The sequence below is a fragment of the Somniosus microcephalus genome, chromosome 3 (genome assembly GCF_052327205.1).
Source record: "Somniosus microcephalus isolate GS21.2 chromosome 3, FLI_Smic_1.0, whole genome shotgun sequence".
NCBI classification, from domain to species: domain Eukaryota; kingdom Metazoa; phylum Chordata; class Chondrichthyes; order Squaliformes; family Somniosidae; genus Somniosus; species Somniosus microcephalus.
The window spans coordinates 138,344,105-138,366,835 of record NC_140989.1 but is presented as its reverse complement, the minus strand read 5'-3'; positions in this window follow the sequence as shown (position 1 = coordinate 138,366,835).

Sequence of the window (22,731 nt, the reverse complement as noted above, 5' to 3'; positions counted from 1 at the left end):
TCAGTTGCAGTGTGAGCCACGTTGAGTAAACACCTGTTGTACCGTTCTCCGCAGTCTGTGTCTTATTATACATGGACGCAACATTGGCGACGAGGAAGGTTCGAACCTACCTGCAACTCTGCATCACCTCCCGGGGATTCGTTCCTGGAGTTCAGTGGATTGGAGGTCAAGGCCAGAGACTCGGGCGTCGACCACGGGCAACCACCCAGTCATCCAGCAGAGACTCGAGAATTGCGGGGGAGGCTGTCGAGAGCTAGGTTTGGCTTTCCAGTCGAGGTGGTCCAGCGAAACAGGCTGGCAACAGGTAGTGCGCAGACCCTTCCCGGACAGCGGCGGGCTAGAGCCCGACCGAGCGGCACAGCAAAGGGCCGAGCAGCGTCGATGGGGGAGAGAGAGAGAGGGCAGAGCGCACAGGGCACAGCCGGTGTTCAGGGGCCGAGCAGCGTCGGAGAGAGGGGGAGAGAGACGCGCAGAAACCCGCGAGGCGCCGCCATTGCCACGAGGACCGCCGAGAGCGGCGTTGGCAGCAGCGCAGGAGAAGCGCGCGAAACCTACAGGGCGCCGCCATTGCCACGAGAACCACCGGGAGCGGCGTTGGCAGCAGCGGGGGAGGAAGGAAAACACGGGAGACGCCATTTTAAGCCATTGGGAGATGCCATTTTAAACCACACCCAAAATGCCGAAGAGTGGCAGTATCACCGCATTTGACAATGAAGTCAAAGATTGGACTACATATGTCGAACGAATAGAGGTGCACTGCAAGGCAAATGAGGTGTCAGATGACAAGAAAGTGTCAGTATTGTTAAATTTAATGGGTGCAAAGACGTATGGTTTATTACGAAATCTAGTAACCCCAACGAAGCCAATGGAAAAGAGTTTTGAAGACATAGTAACGATACTAAAGGAACATTTAAACCCCACACTGCTGCTGATAGCAGAAAGATTCAAGTTTCACAAACGGATGAAAGCAATGCTGATTATTTAACAGAACTGCGCAAACTATTGAAACACTGCCAATTTGGAGCGGGACTGGCAGATACCTTAAGGGACAAGTTTGTGTGTGGGCTTCAAAGTGAAAGGAACCCAGAAACGGCTTTTATCTGAAAAGGACCTTATGCTGGAAAAGGCTTTCAGCATTGCGGTATCATATGAAACAGCAGCACGGGGCACTGCAGAGATACAACAGAGATCGCAAGAATATGGCACAAACGAAATGTCATATGAAACAGAGAAGTGCTATCGCTGCGGCAGAACAACACACGACCAGAATGATTGCTGGTTCAAAGACAAAGTGTGCAGACAGTGTGGAAAAGTAGGACACATAGCACGAGTCTGCAGGTTGGGAAAGAAAACCAGCAATAAGAAACCTACCAAAGAAAAGTACAAGAAGGTACATAAGATGACGGAGAATAGTTCAGACGAACAAAAGAGTGATAACGACTCCGAAAGCAGGGAACTGAGTTGTCTGAAACTACATAATGTGATCACAACGGAGGATCACCGAACCATTTGGGTCACTCTCAAGGTAGCAGGAGTCCAGGTAAAGATGGAATTGGACACAGGATCAGCCCTAACAGTCATAAACCGACGGGACTACGAGCGGCTATTCTCACACATACCCTCGAGAGACACAAAAATTATTTTGAAGACGTACACGGGGCAAAAAGTCTACCCCAAAGGAAAAATAATGGGTGACCGTTATATATAACGGTAAGGAAACACCAAAACTAGACCTGTATGTATTGCAAGATGGAGGACCACCATTACTGGGACGTGAATGGATCCGGAAAATACAACTGGATTGGCATTCCATACAGGCACTGACTGTGGCTGACAAAAAGGATGATGACGTCACACCTGGGCGACTGTCAAAGATCCTAACTGACGCGAAAGAAGTGTTCCAGCAAGGACTCGGAACACTAAAAGGCATGACAGCGATGACTGAAATTGAAGAAAACGCAAGCCCAAAATTTTTTAAGGCCAGACCGCTACCTTATGCGATCCGCCCAGCCGTCGAAGCAGAGCTGGAGAGTCTGGAACGTTCAGGTGTACTGTCCAAGGTAGACTGGAGTGAGTGGGCTACACCCATCATCCCTGTGATGAAAAAGTCGTTGAGCAGCACGCCTGGGGAACCAAGGAAGGTTCGCATCTGTGGGGACTTTAAGGTAACAGTGAACCCGGTCCTTCACACCGTGCAATATCCACTTCCGCGGATTGAAGATATTTTCGCCTCGCTATCTGGAGGGAAACGTTTCACTAAGATTGATCTGGCCCAGGCGTATCTGCAAATGGAGGTAGAAGAAGCATCAAAAAAATACCTCACAATCAACACCCATAAAGGTCTCTACCAATACAACCGGCTGGTATTCGGGGTAGCATCAGCTCCGGCTATTTGGCAGAGGGCAATGGAACAAGTCCTGCAAGGGATCCCAGGGACCCAGTGTTATTTGGACGACATCCTGGTCACGGGCGAAAATGACAGTGATCACCTTGCCAACCTGGAGCAGGTGCTCACTAGATTGCAGGAATATGGGCTCCGAGCTAACCGCCCCAAATGCGAGTTTTTTAGAAAACAGATCTTGTATTGTGGCCACGTTATCGATAAAGAGGGGTTACATAAGTCCCCAGTGAAGATTGAGGCAGTAGTCAAGGCTCCAGCACCGGAAAATGTGTCACAACTCAGGTCGTTCCTCGGGCTGGTAAACTACTACCATAAGTTCTTGCCAAATTTGTCTACAATACGACACCCACTGAACACCCTACTGCAAACTGGGGTGCCATGGAAGTGGAGTGACGAATGTAGATGAGCTTTCCAGAAGAGCAAAACACTAATCACATCGAAAGAGGTATTGGCCCATTACAGCCCAGCATTACCAATTCGGTTGGCATGTGATGCGTCACCCTACGGCATTGGAGCGGTGCTGTCGCACAAATTCTTGGATGGCTCAGAGAGGCCAATAGCCTTTGCGTCACGATCACTAACCTCAGCCGAGCGTAACTACGCCCAGATTGACAGGGAGGCCCGCAGCCTAGTGTGGGGAGTGAAAAAGTTCCATCACTATCTGCACGGGCAGAAATTCACCTTGCTGATGGATCACCAGCCTCTTGTCTCCATTTTTAATCCGAAGAAGGGCGTTCCAGTGATGACTGCGCAACAACTACAAAGATGGTCACTTTTTCTAGGGGCGCACCACTATGAGATTGAATATAAGGGCACGAAACAGCATGGAAATGCTGATGGGCTATCACGCCTGCCACTGCCTACTGCGGAGGAAGCACCAGCAGTGGATCCTGTCGAAATATTCCATTCGACTATAGTTGAATACCTACCGGTAACTAACGCTTGTATCGAAAAGGAAACCCGAAATGACCCGACACTGTCTCGGGTATATGATTTGACGGTGAAGGGATGGCCAGCACATGGTGGCTCACTGTTGCCAGCATTCTCGATAAGGAGAGAACAGCTGTCAGTGTGCCGGGGGACCTTGATGTGTGGATCCCGAGTGGTAATTCCACCCAAGTTAAGGGATAGAGTGCTCAATGAGCTTCATGAGGGTCATCTGGGAGGGGTAAAAATGAAAAGCCTAGCCAGGGCTTATGTGTGTTGGCTGGGAATCGATAAGCAAATCGAGGACCTGACCAAGAGTTGCTCAGGATGCCAGAAAGTCCAAAATGCACCACCACAGGTCCCTCTACACCCATGGGAGTGGCCCTCATCTCCATGGCAACGGGTGCATATTGATTTTGCTGGTCCATTCATGGACGCAATGTTTTTAATAGCTGTGGATGCGCACTCGAAATGGCCTGAGGTCATCAAAATGTCCTCCACCACCATGGAGAAAACTATTGCAGTCCTACGGACCATTTTTGCCAGGAATGGCTTGCCAGAACAGATTTTCTCCGACAACGGACCACAGTTTGTGTCCGAAGAGTTCCGGAGGTTCTTGAAAAGGAATGGGGTAAGGCATTACACATCCGCCCCGTATCATCCAGCCAAAAATGGATTGGCTGAGAGGTTCGTACAAACCTTTAAGAAGGCAATAAAGGCTATGTACAATGACAACATTCCGCTGCAGCACAAGGTGGACAATTTCCTGTTCGCCTACCGGAATGCGACACATGCAGTCACCAACCAAGCCCCAGCCATGATGTTCTTTAACCGAAGGTTAAGATCTCGCCTGGATTTGCTCAGACCAAACGTACGAAGAGATGTTGAGAGTAAGCAATTCCAGCACATCCATGAGAAGCCAACAAGGAGCTTCAATGTAGGGCAACCAGTCTTGGCCCGCGACTACCGAACAGAAAAATGGCAGCCAGGAACGATATGCACACGACAGGGCCCACTAATGTACACAGTAGACGTTGGGGAGAGCATTGTGAAACGCCATGCTGACCAGATCCTAGAGTCACAGGAACAAGTCAACCCCATGCCTCGCCCATACATACCTGGTGATGAACCCGACGTACAGGTCGCATCTACCCCAGAAACAGTAGCATCGGAAGCTGATGAACCAACCGACGACAGGGGGCCAGAATCGCCTCCGCACCAAGAGCAAGACACTCGGGAAAGGCGCTATCCAGAAAGGATCAGGAAGCCTCCCCAAAGTCTGAATATGTAAATAGACTATTTTCAGCTAATGTTGCATGTTAAAAGTGTTAATTGTAATTAGTTTGATATTTAATTGTTAAATGAGTGTTATGGTACTGTTAACCTAAAAGGGGAGGAATTATAATGTATATACCTTTAAGTGGGGAACTATCTTTTACAGCTCATGTATACTGCAGTACTGGCAGTGACCACACCTGTATACAGCCCTGAGTAGTAATCTGTACAGATCAGTTGCAGTGTGAGCCACGTTGAGTAAACACCTGTTGTACCATTCTCCGCAGTCTGTGTCTTATTATACACGGACGCAACACGTATCGTATGCATCCCAGAAGATTGAGGAGGAGATACAGGAGGCTTTAACTATAATTTTCCATAAATCTTTAGAAACAGGAATTGGATTAAGGGACTTGAGAGGCAAATGTTCAAGGAAGAGAAAAGGAGTTAGGAAGTTAAAGACTAGTTAGTCATTGCATCGTTTTATCAGGGAGATCACCAAGGCTCTCTACACCCACTCCATCTCTTTCCCAATGGAGAGAGCGAGGCAGGACGAGAGAGCACCATAAGCTTTCCACCATAATGCAAGCTCCCCCTGGGTCCAAGGTGGCACAGACTGCACCCACATTGCCTCGTGTGCTCCCCATCACCATCCTGGCAACTTGCTAAATAGAAAAGGGTTCCATTCCCTCTCTGGCTTCAGGTGTGGTGCCGGAGGACTGGAGAACTGCTAATATGGTACCCTTTTTTAAAAAGGGAGAAAAGGATAGGCTGAGTAATTACAGGCCAGTCAGTTTAACCTCAGTGGTGGGAAAATTATTGGAAAGAATTCTGAAGGACAGGATAAATCTTCATTTAGAAAGAAAAACACGGATTAATCAAGGATAGCACGGATTTGTTAAGGAAAGGTCATGTCTGACAAACTTGATTGAATTTTTTGAGGAGGTAACAACGAGGGTAGATGAGGGTAGTGCGTTTGATGTAGTGTATATGGACTTTAGCAAGGCTTTTGATAAGGTTCCACATGGCAGACTGGTCACGAAATTAAAAGCCCATCAGATCCAGGGCAAAGTGTCAAGTTGAATTCAAAACTGGCTCGGTGGCAGGAAGCAGAGGTAATGGTTGATGGGTGTTTTTGTGACTGGATGGTTGTTTCCAGTGGGGTTCCGCAGGGCTCAGTACTAGGTCCTTTGCTTTTTGTGGTGTATATCAATGATCTTGACTTGAATATAGGGGACATGATTAAGAAGTTTGCAGATGATACTAAAATCGGCTGTGTGGTTGATACTGAAGAAGGAAGCTGTAGATTGCAGGAAGATAGCAATAAATTGGTCAGGTGGGCAGAACAGTGGCAAATGGAATTCAATCCAGAGAAGTGTGAGGTAATGCATTTGGGGAGGGTTAACAAGGAAAGGGAATACACATTAAATGGTAGGACACTGAGTAGTGTAGAGGAACAAAGGGACCTTGGAGTGCATGTCTACAGATCCCTGAAGGTAGCAGGCCAGGTAGATAAGGTGGTTAAGAAGGCATACGGAATGCTTGCCTTTATTAGCCGTGGCATAAAATACAAGAGCAGGGGGGTTATGCTTCAACTGTATAAAACACTAGTTAGGCCTCAGCTAGAGTACTGCATGCAGTTCTGGTCACCACATTACAGGAAAGATGTGATTGTACTAGAGAGGGTACAGAGGAGATTTACAAGGATGTTGCCAGGAGTAGAGAATCTCAGCTATGAGGAAAGACTGGATAGGCTGGATTTGTTTTCCTTGGAACAGAGGAGGCTGAGGGGAGACCTTATTGAGGTGTATAAAATTATAAGGGGACTAGATAAAGTTGATAGAAAGGACCTATTTCCCTTAGCAGAGGGGTTAAAAGCCAAGGGGCACAGATTTAAAGTAATTGGTGGAATGTTTAGAGGGGATTTGAGGGGAAATATCTTCACCCAGAGGGTTGTGGGGGTCTGGAACTCATTGCCTGAAAGGGTGGTAGAGGCTGAAACCCTAACCACATTTAAAAAGTACTTGGATGTGCACTTGGGATGCTGTAACATGCAGGGCTACGGACCAAGAGCTGGGAAGTGGGATTAGGTTGGATAGCTCTTTGTTGGCTGACGTGGACACGATAGGCCTAAATGGCCTCCTTCCGTGCTGTAACTTTCTATGATTCTATGATAAACTTTACTTATGTCAGATAGAAAGCACATCAATGGGGTCTTTGAAGCTATCAAGAGCTAACACTTAATAAAAGTGAGGTGGTGGAAAATAAGTAACAAGTTCCTGATGTAATCAGTCTCCATCATGCAACACTGAAATAGGTTTCCTGAGTGGACACAATCAATATTTCTGCCTGACTTGAGAGGTCACTTGGCACAATAATTTGTCCCAAATGAATTTTTTGTGTTGAAGAAGCTGCCACTAACACCCTAGAGATGCCTCCATGCCATATAAAATATGCGTGCGTTTTCTCAAAATGAGATTTAAGACATTACAAACGCTGATGTGATTAGATTGTCATAAAAGATAAATGAAACACATATAAATGGGTTTCGGCTCAAGAGGAGTAAGTGCACTTTCCTGGGGAATGAGGCAGTGTTCCTGGGACACAGAGTGGATGCCACCAGGCTCGATCCACTCAAGGAGAAAGTACAAGCACTGCAGGACGCCCCTGCTCCTACAAATGTGGCTGAGTTAAAAGCTTACCTGGGACTGCTGAACTATTATAACAGGTTTTTACCAAACTTATCAACTGTGTTAGCACCTCTTCACAAACTACTGCGCAAGGAGACACAGTGGCAGTGGGGAGAGGAGCAGGGGGTTTCATTTGAACTGTCCAAGAAACTGATGCTGTCATCGGATGTGCTGGTTCACTACAATGCAGAGAAAGACATCATTCTCTCTTGTGGCGCTTCACCTTACGGGGTGGGGGCAGTTCTTTCACACTGCATGGAAGATGGAACTGAAAGACCAATAGGGTTTATGTCCCGAACTCTAACACCAGCGGAAAAAAAAACTATTCCCAGTTAGACAAAGAGGGGTTAGCAGTAATGTTTGGGTTACAGAGTTTCCACAAGTACATATATGGCAGGAAGTTCACCATATGAACCGATCATAAACCTCTTATCTCGCTTTTCAATGAAATGAAAGCAGTTCCACAGATGGTGTCACCCCGGATCCAGAGGTGGGCCGTGATGTTAAACATAGAAGATAGGAGCAGGAGTAGGCCATTCGGCCCTTCGAGCCTGCTCCGCCATTCAATGAGATCATGGCTGATCATCCAAATTCAGTACCCTGTCCCTGCCTTCTCCCCATATCCCTTGATCCCTTTAGCCTCAAGAAATATATCCAATTCTTTCTTGAATATATTTAATGAACTGGCCTCCACCGCCCTCTGTGGCAGAGAATTCCACAGGTTCACCACTCTCTGGGTGAAGAAATTCCTCATTTCAATCCTAAATGGCTTATCCCTTATCCTTAGACTATGACCCCTGGTTCTGGACTCCCCGGCCATCAGAAACATCCTTCCTGCATCTAGTCTGTCCAGACCTGACAGAATTTTATAGGTTTCGATGAGATCCCCTCTCAATCTTCTAAACTCCAGTGAGTATAAGCCCAATCGACACAATCTCTCCTCATACGTCATTCCTGCCATCCCAGGTATCAGCCTGGTGAATCTTCGCTGCACTCCCTCCATGGCAAGAACGTCCTTCCTCAGGTAAGGTGACCAAAACTGCACACAATACTCAAGGTGCGGTCTCACCAAGGCCCTGTACAACTGTAGCAAGACATCCTTGTTCCTGTACTCGAACCCTCTTGCTACGAAGGCCAACATACCATTTGCCTTCCTAACCACCTGCTGCACCTGCATGCTTACCTTCAGCGACTGGTGCACAATAACACCCAGGTCTCTTTGCACTTCCCCTTCTCCCAATCTATTGCCATTCAAATAATAATCTGCCTTCCTGTTTTTGCCACCAAAGTGGATAACCTCACATTTATCCACATTATAGTGCATTTGCCATGTTTCTGCCCAATTACCCAACCTGTCCAAATCATACTGGAGTTTCACGACATCCTCCTCACAGCTTACCCTCCCACCCAGCTTTGTGTCGTCTGCAAATTTGGAGATATTACATCCAATTCCCTCGGCATATGAGTATGTCATCATCTACAAGGCAGGCAAGTACCATGGGAATGCAGATGCCTTGAGCCGTCTTCCACTGCCAGGCACATCTATCCGTGCAGCTCCAGAGGACAGAGTGTTGATGTTGGAGGACACTGACACAGCACTTGTGACTGTAGAGCAAGTAAGAACATGGACAGATAAAGATCCAGTACTGTCTAGAGTTTGAGAATATGTGGTGAGGGGATGGCCACAGCATCTGGAAGGGGCTGACTTCACACCCTACAGTGTCAGGAAAACAGAGCTGAGTGTGCAGGATGGTTGCGTGTTGTGGGGAGCACGAGTGATTATTCCACAGCCAGCACGACAGTCTATCCTAGTGCAACTACATCAGTGTCATCCTGGGGTCTCGCGTATGAAAGCCTTGGCTAGGAGTTACTTGTGGTGGCCAAAGCTAGATGAGGAGATAGAAAATCTAGTCAAGACATGCAGCACTTGTCAGGAACACTGGAAGGCACCAGCAGCGGCTCCTCTCCACCCCTGGGAGTGGCCGGATAAACCATGGCGAAGATTGCACTTAGATTATGCGGGTCCATTCATGGGGAAGATGTTCCTCATAATCATTGATGCACATTCCAAATGGATGGATGTTTATCCTGTAAATTCTGCTTCTGCCACTACTACTATAGACTGCCTGCGTCGGAGCTTCAGTAATCAAGGGCTACCGGAGATCGTGGTGAGTGACAATGCCACTTGTTTTGTGAGTAGAGAGACAAAAGAGTTCTTGAGAAAAAATGGCATCGTGCAGGTGACCTCGGCCCCATATCATCCGTCCTCAAATGGACTTGCGGAGAGAGCCGTACAAACATTTAAAGAGATGATGAAAAAAAGTGCAGAAGGGAGTTTAGCAGCCAAAGTGTCACGGGTTCTGTTCAGCTACAGAATAACACCTCAATCCACCACAGGACTCTCTCCTGCTGAGATGTTATTAGGTCGTAGACTATGCTCCACTCTTGACCTTGTCCACCCAGACCTAAAAAGGAAAATGGAAAACAGACAAAACAAACAAAAGGAGAACCATGACAAAAGAACAAAGAGCCGAAGTTTTGGAGAAGGAGATACGGTCCTGACCAGGAATTTCAGTTATGGACCCAAGTGGATTCCTGGCTTCATAGACTCAATGACCGGTCCCGTATCATACAAGGTCATGTTGGGTGATGGTAGGGTAGTACGCAGACATGTAGATTGATACTGACCTGTTAGATTCGTCAAGTATGGAACATGGTGAATGGAGACTTCTTATGTGACCCTTAGGAATGGTTGTTTGTTAAGAAATTCATACTGAAATCTTAAGGGAGGAGGGATATAGTAATCTGGGATGTTATGATTAAGGTTATCCACCAGGTGGTGCTGTAGCCAATGCTGCTGCTAAGGTCAGGGGTTGCTTCCTGTTAAGGTCAGGGGCTAGCTTCCTGCTAAGGCCAGCAAAGGTGCAATGCCTGGAAGCAGGCCTGCCTGGTTGTCTCGCAGTCGTTCAATAAAGCACTCGTATTAATCCTCATGCCTCACCTCTTCAAGTTCCTTGTCTCACTACATGGATTTATCACAGGAGTGAAACCTAAAAACCTGCCCCAGTATAGTGCCAGTATTTTCGAGGCTGCAAAATACACAATTACCGTGATAATTGCCTTGATGACCAATGGCAAAACACTTGGAAGAACTGCGACATACCAAATGGATTCCTTATAGAGGACCCCACTGTCAAACCTGAAGGATCAAACATTCCTCGCAAACTCTGGACAATCATCAACCGCCTCAGAACTGGTCATGGTAGATGCTGCCACCTTCTCCACAGATGGAAGATTAAAGCATCCCCATCATGCGACTGTGGAGCTCCTGATCAGACCCTGGAGCAGATCATTGAGCACTGTCCTCAGAGGAAATTCGCAGGCAGCCCACAAGATATCCATGCGGTTGCACCGGAAGCTTTGCCTGGATATCCAACTTAGATATTGACATTTGATTTGTTTTTTGCTACTAACATACGAAAGAAGAAGACCATGTTAATTGTGTTCCTTTTGCATGTTTTGGACAAATGTTGTTGTTGTATTTGGGTTCAGTCATAATTTGAATATTTTAACAAGTTTGAACCAAACTGAACAGCATGACCAAGGCCCGCAGATGCTGAGGGTACGTGCAGCACGTCAACCACCAATCAAAGTGAAATCAGCTGACTCAGCACAGAGTGGGGAACTTTGACTTTGTGCAATGATGCAAAATGGGTGATAGCAAATCGGCAGCCTGTTTTACATCTCCCGCGATTTGTATTGCCATTGAAGTTGGCTGTGAAGCATTTTGGGATATCCTCAGATCCTGCAAAGTGCTAAATAAATGCAAATACTTTCTTGCTTTAACTGGATAATGTTACAGTGTAGGTATTCGGGTTCACCAATTGTAGGTGTTGGACAAATGCCTATCAAATAATCGAGGTTGACTCCAGGAGAACAATCAAATAGTTCTTTAATGCAAGAATAATCGAATTCCAACAGCTGGCTGAGATCGGTACAGGAGAGCCATTAAGTAGGTCTTAACCAGACGGAGACGCCACGAGGACTGACTAGTCAGTCCCGGGGATTGCGTCATGACGTCATCGCGTTTTCCCGTGCTTGGTGCGGTCACATGATGTGCAGCGTGACGTCATCACGTTCACCCGCGTCATCACGTTTACCCGCATCATCGCGTTCGCCCGCGCTCCCAAAGGGGAAACGCCTCATACCGGAAAACTGTATCTATACATCGTTAAAGGGAATTATGACCGGTAAGTAAGGGACACTCGATGGTACCACTACATGCGCCCCCCCAGAATTCGCTTTAACGGACGTCAAAAGGTGAGGTGGTTTGATGAGCCTGTCCGAACGACTCCTGCAGTCTCGAGACAGACACTGCTGGGTGGCTGGCGGTCTGGCGGGCGGTCATAATTGGGTTGGCGTAACAACGATGGGTATCTGCTGGTCAGGTGGACGATCGGACCTGGTGTGCCGTAACGACGATGGGCGGCTGATGGTCAGGCGGGTGGTCTTGCTGTCTCGACGTGGTGGGCGAGGTCGAAATATGCTGGCCGACTCGTGGTGGCTTGCCAGCTGGGCAGGTGTGGACGATGGCTCTGTCGATGTTGGAGAAAAAAAAACAAAGTCCCCAGTCTGACGAAATCTGCAGGAACGCCGAACGGGCGATCCAGGAGGAAATGAACGTGGGTCTAGGCAGGTCGGTGAACTCACCGACAGGTGAGCGAACTCTTCGGCAGTCGGGAACGCACGGAACGGTGCGTGCCGTAGTGCTACTACGGTAACACAAAAGAGAGTGAACCGTTGCTGCATTGATCAGCGAACTCTTCGGCAGTCGGGAATGCAGACGCGAGTGACCCGATGCTGCGTTGATCGGTGATCAGTGGTGACAGCAATGTTCGCGTGGCCGATCGTGGCTGCGGGATGCCCATTGGATCCGTCCTTGATGGTCGCAGCATCAGTAGATGTTTGCTTTTGTTGAGGGGAAAACTGTAGAGAGGGCGGCAATGCTTCTAGTTGTTGTTGATTTAGGGGGAAAACTGCTGGGAAGGCGGCAACGCTTCTAGTTGTTGCTGATTTAGGGGGAAAACTGCCGGGAGGGCGGCAACACTTCACCTTCGCACCGAAAAGCGCGGTAGAAGAAACAGACCAGCAGGCTGACGGGCTGGTGCGGCATCGGATAGGTCCTCGTGGTTTGCGAGGGGCGAATCTTCGTGGTTTGCGAGGGATGGGTCCTCGTGGTTCATGAGGGAGGAATCCTCGTGGTTTGCGAGGGAGGAATCCTCGTGGTTTGCGAGGGGTGGGTCCTCATGGGTTGCGAGGAGCAAATCCTGGTGGATTGCGAGTCCTCATGGGTTGCGAGGGGTGAGGCCTCGTGGGTTGTGAGGGGTGGTTTGTGAGGACTGAGTCCTCGTGGCCTCTCCACCGGGGCGCGCTCCGATCCTGTGAGCCTGAAAACGTGTTGCACCCGCGCTGTGAGGGTGTTATACTTGCTGTTCCACCGTGGGGTTGTCGAAGAGGCTGACGCTCTGAAATTCGGTAGAGCTGTCGAAAATGGAGACCGTATCCAGGTACGTGGTCTGCGCCGTATCGATGTTGCACAAGGCGAACGGGGCTTCTACCAGAATAAAGCACGAGGGCGATTGTTGCTCCCAGTGTTGCGGTAGCTGAGTGAAACGGCTGTAGCTTCCATGCGTGCTTCTTTCGTGAAAAACGTTCACGAAAAATCGGGGTCCGGCTGCGCTGCTTTCGTGAAAAACGTTCACGAAAAACGGGGTCACCAATGTAGGTATTGATGAGCCCCCATCCTCACGTCGTTGGTCACCAATTGTAGGTATTCGGGTTCACCAATTGTAGGTGTTGGATGAATGCCTATCAAATAATCGAGGTCGACTCCAGGAGAACAATCAAATAGTTCTTTAATGCAAGAATAATCGAATTCCAACAGCTGGCTGAGATCGGTACAGGAGAGCCATTAAGTAGGTCTTAACCAGACGGAGACGCCACGAGGACTGACTAGTCAGTCCCGGGGATTGCGTCATGACGTCATCGCGTTTTCCCGCGCTTGGGGTGGTCACGTGATGTGCGGCGTGATGTCATCACGTTCACTCGCGTCATCGCGTTTACCCGCATCATCGCGTTCGCCTGCGCTCCCAAAGGGGAAACGCCCCGTACCGGAAAACTGTACCTATACATCGTTAAAGGGAATTATGACCGGTAAGTAAGGGACACTCGGTGGTACCGCTACAACAGCACTTTTTAAAGGAACTAAATGACAGCATTAGCATTTATGAATAATACTCTGTTCTCCAGTGTTTTGTGTGCGTGTGCACTTGTGTGTGAGAGTGTCTGTGCACTTGTGTGTGTGTACTTGTGTGTGTGTGTACTCGGTGTGTGTGCGTGTGTGTATGTGTGTGTATATGTACTTGTGTGTGTGTACTTGTGTGTGCGTGTGTACTTGTGTGTGCGTGTGTACTTGTGTGTGTGTGTGTGTGTGTGTACTTGTGTGTGCATGTGTGTGTACTTGTGTGCGTGTGTGTGTGTACTTGTGTGCGTGCGTGTTTGTGTACTTGTGTGTGTGTGTATACTTGTGTTTGTACTTGTGTGTGTGTGTACTTGTGTGTGTGCGTTTGTACTTGTGTGTGTGTGTGTCTACTTGTGTGTGTGTTTGTACTTGTGTGTGAGTTTGTTTGTGTGTGTGTGCGTGAGTTTGTGCGTGTGCGTGCGTGAGTTTGTGCGTGTGTGCGTGAGTTTATGCGTGTGTGTGTATGTGTGCATGTGTGTGTGTGTGTGTATGCGTGTGTGTGCGTGCATGTGTGCGTGTGTGTATGCGTGTGTGTGCATGTGAGTTTGTGCGTGTATGTGAGTTTATGCGTGTGTGCGTGAGTTTGTGTGTGTGCGTGTGAGTTTGTGCGTGTGTGAGTTTGTGCATGTGTCTGTGCATGTGAGTTTGTGTGTGTGTGTGTGCATGTGTGTGTGCGTGCGTGTGAGTTTGTGTGTGTGTGTGTATTTGCACTTGTGTGTATGTGTGTGCATGTATGTGCGTGTGAGTTTGTGCATGTGTGTGCATGTGAGTTTGTGCGTGTGTGTATTTGTACTTTGTGTGTATGTGTGTGCGTGTGTGTGTGAGTTTGTGCGTGTGTGCATGTGCGTGTGAGTTTGTGTGTGTGTGCGCATGTGAGTTTGTGCGTGTGTGTGTGTGCGCATGTGAGTTTGTGCGTGTGTGTGTGCGCGTGTGAGTTTGTGTGTGTGTGCGTGTGTATGTGTGTGTGTGTGTGTGTGCGTGCATGTGTTTGTGTATGTGTATGTGTGTATGTGTGTGTAAGGAACTATTCTACTCTCTGTTGTACTTCAGGCTTATAATTGAAAGAAACCCTTTCCCAGTTTCCATAACCTATAGGGAGTACAGGAGATGGGAGTACTATCCTGTCACAAACTATAGATTTTGTTTATAGATCGTGTTAATGATGCGTGGGACCATATTATTTGTTTTTTCTATTTCGCTTTTGTTAATTTCTTTCTTTCCCAGCATTTAAGGGCAGGGTGGTGTGGTAAACCACTGTATTGTATATTGCCACCTCTGGGTGGCGCTGTGTATGGAGGCATGCCTCAGCTGACTCCACCCACCACTGTGTGGGTTTCGTTCAGACTTGTTCAGTCACTCACGAAGAAGCATGGTCTCTTCTTAGCTAATAAAAGCCTTATTCATCTCTTCTTTCGACTCATCATCTCTTCTTCGACTCATCACCTTTTATGAAGTAATTGATAAGCGTATCAATTTTATTAGCTAAAAGTTAAATGGCGACACCTGAGGAGCAACAACAGCAACGGATACAGCAGACATTGCTGAGAGCCCTCAGACCACCACGCCTGGACCTCGACCCTCAAGATGTGGGTGCATCAGCCAAGTTTGAACACTGGCTGAGCTGCTTTGAATCCTTCCTCGCAATCTCACAGGTTACAGAGGAGGATCACAAACTGAAAATTTTGACCGCCCAGGTGAGCCATCAAGTATATATGCTAATCCGGGACTCTAATACGTACGTGGCGGCCCTCGAGCTACTAAAAGGGCAATATACGCGCCCAGTGAACACAATTTACGCCCGACACCTCTTGGGATCCCGCAGGCAGCAACCGGGAGAATCGGTAGGGGCATTTGCACGGGCGCTACTGGCACTCTGCAGAGACTGCGATTGTAAAGCGGTAACGGCTGTGGAGCACGCGCAGGGACTCGCCTGTGATGCCTTCGTCAGGGGCCTCCAGTCAGACCACACCCGGCAGAGACTGCTAGAAAGCAAGGAACCCGACCTGAAGACGGCCATTGCCCTTGCGCTCTCGTTAGAGGAGGCCCACCGAAACCTCGAGGCATACCCCCGTAACGGCGCCGAGACATGGCAATCGAAACCGTGGGACACGGGACCGCCGCCCCCGGCACCAACCGCTGCAGCGACCCAACCGAGACAGCAGCCTCCGGTAAGAACTGCTTCGATGCCCAGTAACCAGGCCCAAAAATGCTATTTCTGTGGCCAGTTAAAACATCCCAGAGCGCACTGCCCAGCTAAGACAGCTACCTGCTCGGGCTGCGGGAAGAAAGGCCATTACGCTAACGCCTGCAAGGGGAAGCCAGCCAGCAGCGCAGCGTGCGGGCCGTGGGAGCAGCCATCTTATCCGCCATTTTGTGTACCCCCGGCCGCATGGCATCCGCCGCCATCGTATCCAACGCACTCAACTGCCATTTCGTCACCGGAACCGACCACCGTCTCGGCGGATGACTATAGTGACTCACTAAGCCACATACTGGCCTCCGTGATGCTGGATCAAGCCCTCCCTCACCATCTATCCAGCTCCATGATGGATATCGCGGTAAACGGCCGCGCCACCAGTTGCCTGATCGACAGCGGGAGCACAGAGAGTTTCGTCCACCCCGACACGGTACGTAGCCACTCCCTCACGATTCTGCCAACGCACCATCGCATTTCTATGGCGTCCAAGTCCCAGTCAATGGACATCAGCGGCTACTGTGTGGTGACCCTGTCAGTAGGGGGCACTGAATATAAAAAATTTAAACTGCTAGTCCTGCCCCGTCTTTGCGCTGCCGTCCTGCTAGGGTTGGATTTTCAGTGCCACCTTAAGAGTGTCACACTAGCATACGGTGGACCCCTCCCCCCACTCACAGTCTGTAACCAACAACTTTTAAATCGCCCGCTGCAAACCACCTGCAGCCTTTCCACATTAAAAGTCCCCCCCCCTCCCCTGTTCGCTAACCTCACCCGCGACTGTAAACCCATCGCTACCAAAAGCAGGCGGTACAGTGCCGGGGACAGAGCTTTTATCAGCTCTGAGGTGGAGCGGCTCTTGAAGGAGGGCATTATCGAAGGTAGCACTAGCCCCTGGCGAGCCCAGGTTGTAGTCGTTAAAACCACTGCAAAACGCCGCATGGTAATCGACTACAGCCAAACCATAAACCGGTACACCCAGCTGGACGCGTACCCCCTCCCTCGCATATCTGATATGGTCAATCAGATTGCGCAATACAAAGTATTCTCCACCATCGACCTTAAGTCAGCGTACCACCAGCTGCCCATCCGCCATGAGGACCGCCAGTATACTGCCTTCGAGGCAAACGGCCGCCTCTACCACTTCCTTAGGGTCCCCTTCGGCGTCACCAACGGGGTTTCTGTCTTCCAAAGGGAGATGGACCGAATGGTTGACCAGAACGCGCTGCGGGCAACCTTCCCCTATTTGGATAACGTCACCATCTGCGGCCGCGACCAGCAGGACCACGACGTTAATCTAGCAAATTTCCTCCGTACGGCCCAACGGCTGAACCTAACGTACAATAAGGAAAAATGTATGTTTCACACCAAGCGCCTGGCCATCCTCGGCTGCGTGGTGGAGAACGGAGTCATCGGGCCCGACCCCGACAGAATGCGCCCCCTAATGGAGCTACCCCTTCCCCACTGCCAAAAAGCACTGAAGAGATGCCTGGGGTTTTTCTCCTACTACGCCCAGTGGGTGCCCCTCTATGCAGACAAAGCCAGGCCCCTCATCAAAGCCACCTCCTTCCCCCTGACACCAGAGGCGTGTGCAGCCTTCACTCTTATCAAGAACGATATCGCGAAGGCCGCAATGCACGCGGTGGATGAGTCCATCCCCTTCCAAGTGGAGAGCGATGCCTCCGACTTCGCCCTAGCCGCGACCCTTAACCAGGCGGGCAGACCCGTGGCCTTTTTCTCAAGGACCCTCCAGGGCCCCGAGACGAGACACTCCTCCGTCGAAAAGGAGGCCCAGGCTATTGTAGAAGCGGTGCGTCACTGGAGGCATTACCTGGCCGGGAAACGATTTACCCTGCTCACTGACCAGCGTTCAGTAGCTTTTATGTTTAATAATAAGCAGAGGGGTAAAATCAAGAACGACAAGATCTTGAGGTGGAGAATCGAACTCTCCACCTACAATTATGATATCTTGTATCGGCCAGGGAAACTCAATGAGCCCCCAGATGCCCTATCACGTGGTACATGCGCCAACGCGCAGAGTGATAGGCTGCAGTCCCTCCACAATGACCTCTGCCACCCGGGGGTCACCAGGTTTTTCCATTTTATCAAATCCCGTAACCTGCCCTACTCCATCGAGGAGGTCAGGACCATGACCAAGAGCTGCCAAATCTGCGCCGAGTGCAAACCGCACTTCTATAGGCCGGACAGAGCAAGCCTGATCAAGGCCACCCGCCCCTTCGAACGCCTGAGCGTCGATTTTAAAGGGCCCCTCCCCTCCGCTGACCGCAATGTGTACTTCCTCAACATAGTTGATGAGTACTCCCGTTTCCCCTTTGCCATCCCTTGCCCAGACATGACCAGTACCACGGTCATCAAGTGTCTGAATGACATCTTCGCTCTGTTCGGGTTCCCCAGCTATATACATAGCGACAGGGGCTCATCGTTCATGAGCGACGAACTTCGGCAGTACCTGCTAACAAGAGGTATCGCCACGAGCAGGACCACCAGTTACAACCCCCGGGGGAACGGCCAGGTGGAAAGGGAGAACGCGACGGTTTGGAAGGCAGTCCTCTTAGCACTAAAATCTAAGGGCCTTCCGACCTCCCGCTGGCAGGAGGTCCTCCCTGCAGCGCTCCACTCCATTCGGTCACTGCTTTGTACTGCCACTAATGCGACCCCTCATGAGAAAATGTTCGTTTTCCCCCGGAAGTCTACATCGGGAACCTCGCTACCGGCATGGTTGACTTCTCCTGGGCCCGTCCTACTGCGGAGGCACGTGAGGACGCATAAAACGGACCCCCTGGTCGAGCGGGTGCACCTCCTACACGCCAACCCCCAGTATGCCTGGGTGACATACCCAGACGGGCGGGAGGACACGGTCTCCATACGAGATCTCGCACCCTCGGGTACCCCTGAATTGCCACCGTTATCCCCCTTACCACCGTTATCCCCCTTACCACTGTTATCCCCCACCACCCCTCCCAACCCAACCCTTGCAGACGGCATGCCAAAGCCCCAGGAATCTTCGCCAACCACCCAGACACCAGACCCGACGTCGGATGCTGTAACACCACCGCCGCCACCACGACGATCAGGACGTCAGACAAGGCCTCCTGATAGACTTAACTTGTAGTACCCTTCACCCCGCCGGACTTCACATTAAACAAGGGGTGAATGTGGTAAACCACTGTATTGTATATTGCCACCTCTGGGTGGCGCTGTGTATGGAGGCATGCCTCAGCTGACTCCACCCACCACTGTGTGGGTTTCGTTCAGACTTGTTCAGTCACTCACGAAGAAGCATGGTCTCTTCTTAGCTAATAAAAGCCTTATTCATCTCTTCTTTCGACTCATCATCTCTTCTTCGACTCATCACCTTTTATGAAGTAATTGATAAGCGTATCAGGTGGCAACATCTATGCAAATTCTTCAAAGGAACGAGCAAAGCAATCTCAATTGTTACTGCTCTCCTATGACACGTGACCCTGAGTAGTCTGAGGTCTGAGCATGTCTGTGATGTTGAGCTGTTAAAATGGAGCTGTGTTTAAGGTGCCACCTGCCTCGAAGGTCACTGCTCGAGTACTCAGCAGTGATCTAAATAGACACCTCTTCCAGTCATTTACAGCCTAATTGCTAAGAGACGCTTCTGTTAATTAGCACGTGCTTGCAAATCCCGGAGGCTAGGATTCAGTCAGGAAAACTAACAGGAAGCAAAAAACAACAACAACTTGCATTTATATAGCACATTTAATGTAGTAAAATGTCCCAAGGCACTTCATAGGAGTGATTATCAAACAAAATTTAACACCGAGCCACATAAGGAGGTATTAGGGCAGATGACCAAAAGCTTGGTCAAAGAGGTAGGTTTTCAGGAGCATCTTAAAGCAGGAGAGAGAGGTGGCGAGACGGAGAGGTTTAGGGAGGGAATTCCAGAGTTTAGGGCCTCGGCAGCTGAAGGCGCGGCCGCCAATGGTGGAGCGATTAAAATCAGGGATGCTCAAGAGGCCAGAATTAGAGGAGTGCAGATATCTTGAGGGTTGTAGGGCTGGAGAAGATTACAGAGACAGGGAGGGACGAGGCCACGGAAGGATTTGAAAAACAAGGGTGAAAATTTTAAAATCGAGGCGTTGCTTAACTGGGAGCCAATGTAGGTCAGCGAGCACAGGGGTGATGGGTGAAAGGGACTTGGTGTGAGTTAGGACATGGACAGCAGAGTTTTGGATAACCTCAAGTTTACGGAGGGTAGAACGTGGGAGACTGGTCAGGAGTGCGTTGGAATAGTCAAGTCTAATCATAGAATCACAGAATGGTTGCAGCACGGAAGTAGGCCATTTGGCCCATCGAGCCCATGCCAACTCTCACTTAGTCCCACTCCCCTGCCCTTTCCCTGTAGCCCTGCAATTTTTTCCTTCAGATACTTATCCAACTCCCTTTTGAAAGATAAGATTGAGTCTGCCTCCATCACCCTTTCAGGCAGTGCATTCCAGATCTTAACCACTCGCGACATTAATTTTTTTTTTTTTACGTCGCCTTTGGTTCTTTTGCCAATCACCTTAGATCTGTGTCCTCTGGTTCTTGACCCTTCTGCCAATGGGAACAGTTTCTCTCTATCTACTCTGTCCAGACCCCTCAGGATTTTGAACACCTCTATCAAATCTCCTCTCAATCTTCTCTGCTCCAAGGAGAGCAACCCCAGCCTCTCGAGTCTTTCAACATAACTGAAGTCCCTCATTCCTGGAATCAGTCTCGTAAACCTTTTCTGCACCTTCTCTAAGGCCGTCACATCCTTTCTAAAGTGTGGTACCCAGAATTGGACACACTAATCCAGTTGGGGCCGAACCGGTGTTTTATACAGGTTCATCATAATTTCCACACTTTTGTACTCTATCCCTCTATTTGTGAAGCCCAGGATCACAGAAGCCTTTTTAACTGCTTTTTCAGCCTGCCCTGCCACCTTCAACGATTTGTGCACACATACACCCAGGTCTCTCTGTTCGTGCACCCCCTTTAGGATTTTACCAATTAGTTTATATGTCCTCTCCTCATTCTTTCTACCAAAATGTATCACTTCGCACTTTTCTGCGTTAAATTTCATTTGCCATGTGTCCACCCATTTCACCAGCCTGTCTACGGGGGAGAAATTCGGTATCGCCCCGTTTGGGGTGCAATTATCCGCCTGGCGCTAATTATCGCCTCCGACTGCAAACTTGGCTTCTATCACCCCTGGAGGTGATTGGAGGGCTAAATCAGGTGCTACACACCTCTCTTAAGGTGCTAACGCCGAGGAGCGTGGCGCTACCTCAGTGCGCTGGTGAAGCTCATGTGATGTCAGTTAGCAATGGAACACATGCATACTGGCGCCGGCCATAGAAACATAGAAGATAGGAGCAGGAGTAGGCCATTCGGCCCCTCGAGCCTGCTCCGCCATTCAATGCGATCATGGCTGATCATACAAATTCAGTACCCGGTCCCTGCTTTCTCCCCATATCCCTTTACCCTTAATATATCCAACTCGTTCTTGAATATATTTAATGAATTGGCCTCTACTGCCTTCTGTGGTAGAGAATTCCACAGGTTCACCACTCTCTGGGTGAAGAAATTCCTCCTCATCTCTGTCCTAAATGGCTTACCCCTTATCGTTAGACTGTGACCCCTGGTTCTGGACTCCCCGACCGTCGGGAACATCCTTCCTGCATCTAGTCTGTCTAGTCCTGTTAGAATTTTATAAGTTTCAATGAGATCCCCTCTCATTCTTCTAAACTCTAGCGAGTACAAGCCCAATCGACCCAATCTCTCCTCATATGTCATTCCTGCCATCCCAGGTACCAGCCTGGTGAATCTTCGCTGCACTCCTTCCATGGCAAGTACATCCTTCCTCAGATAAGGTGACCAAAACTGCACACAATACTCAAGGTGTGGTCTCACCAAGGCCCTGTACAACTGCAGCAAGACATCCTTGTTCCTGTACTCAAACCCTCTCACTACGAAGGCCAACATACCATTTGCCTTCTTAACCGCCTGCTGCACCTGCATGCTTACCTTCAGCGACTAGTGCACAAGGACGCCCAGGTCTCGTTGCACTTCCCCTTCTCACAATCTATTGCCATTCAGATAATAACCTGCCTTCTTGTTTTTGACACCAAAGTGGATAACCTCGCATTTATCCACATTATATTGCATCTGCCATGCTTCTGCCCAATCACCCAACCTGCCCAAATCATACTGGAGTTTCTCAGCATCCTCCTCACAGCACACACACCCACCCAGCTTTGTGTCGTCTGCAAACTTGGAGATATTACATCTAGTTCCCTCGTCCAGATCATTAATATATATTGTGAATAGCTGGGGTCCAAGGACCGATCCCTGTGGTACCCCACTAGTCACTGCCTGCCACTCGGTAAAAGAGCCGTTTATTCCAACTCTTTGCTTTCTGTCTGCCAACCAGTTCTCTATCCAAGTCAATACCTTGCCCCAAATCCCATGGCCTAGAAATTCAGTTTTGCCAGTTTTGGGGCGCTAACGTTAGCGCCCGCCCGACTTTAGCGCCCGCCCCAAAGTTGAGCCCCCTTCGCCGAAATCCAGTTGCTTCGCCCTAAGAGGTTGCTGGAGCACTAAAAGAGACGTTACACGACTATCTTTAGGCGCTAAGCCGGCGGTGCAGAGGGATAGCGCCGAGGCGGGGCGCAGCGCGGGTGCGGTCATTTTTTGATTGACAGCAGACCCCGTGGCGCCGGCCAGCTCTTAAAGGGGGAAGGGACGATTTGGTCTGCTGCCACGCCCTGCACACTGCAGCTTTCAAACTAGGCCTCAACACTGCTGCTGAGCCCAAGGAGCCATGGCAACGCATGAGAAGGCCCGTGAGCGTGCCCTGCGCTTCTCAGAGCGTGATCTGGATATCATGCTGACAGCATTGGAGAAGAGGCGCAGGATCTTGTTCCCAGACAAT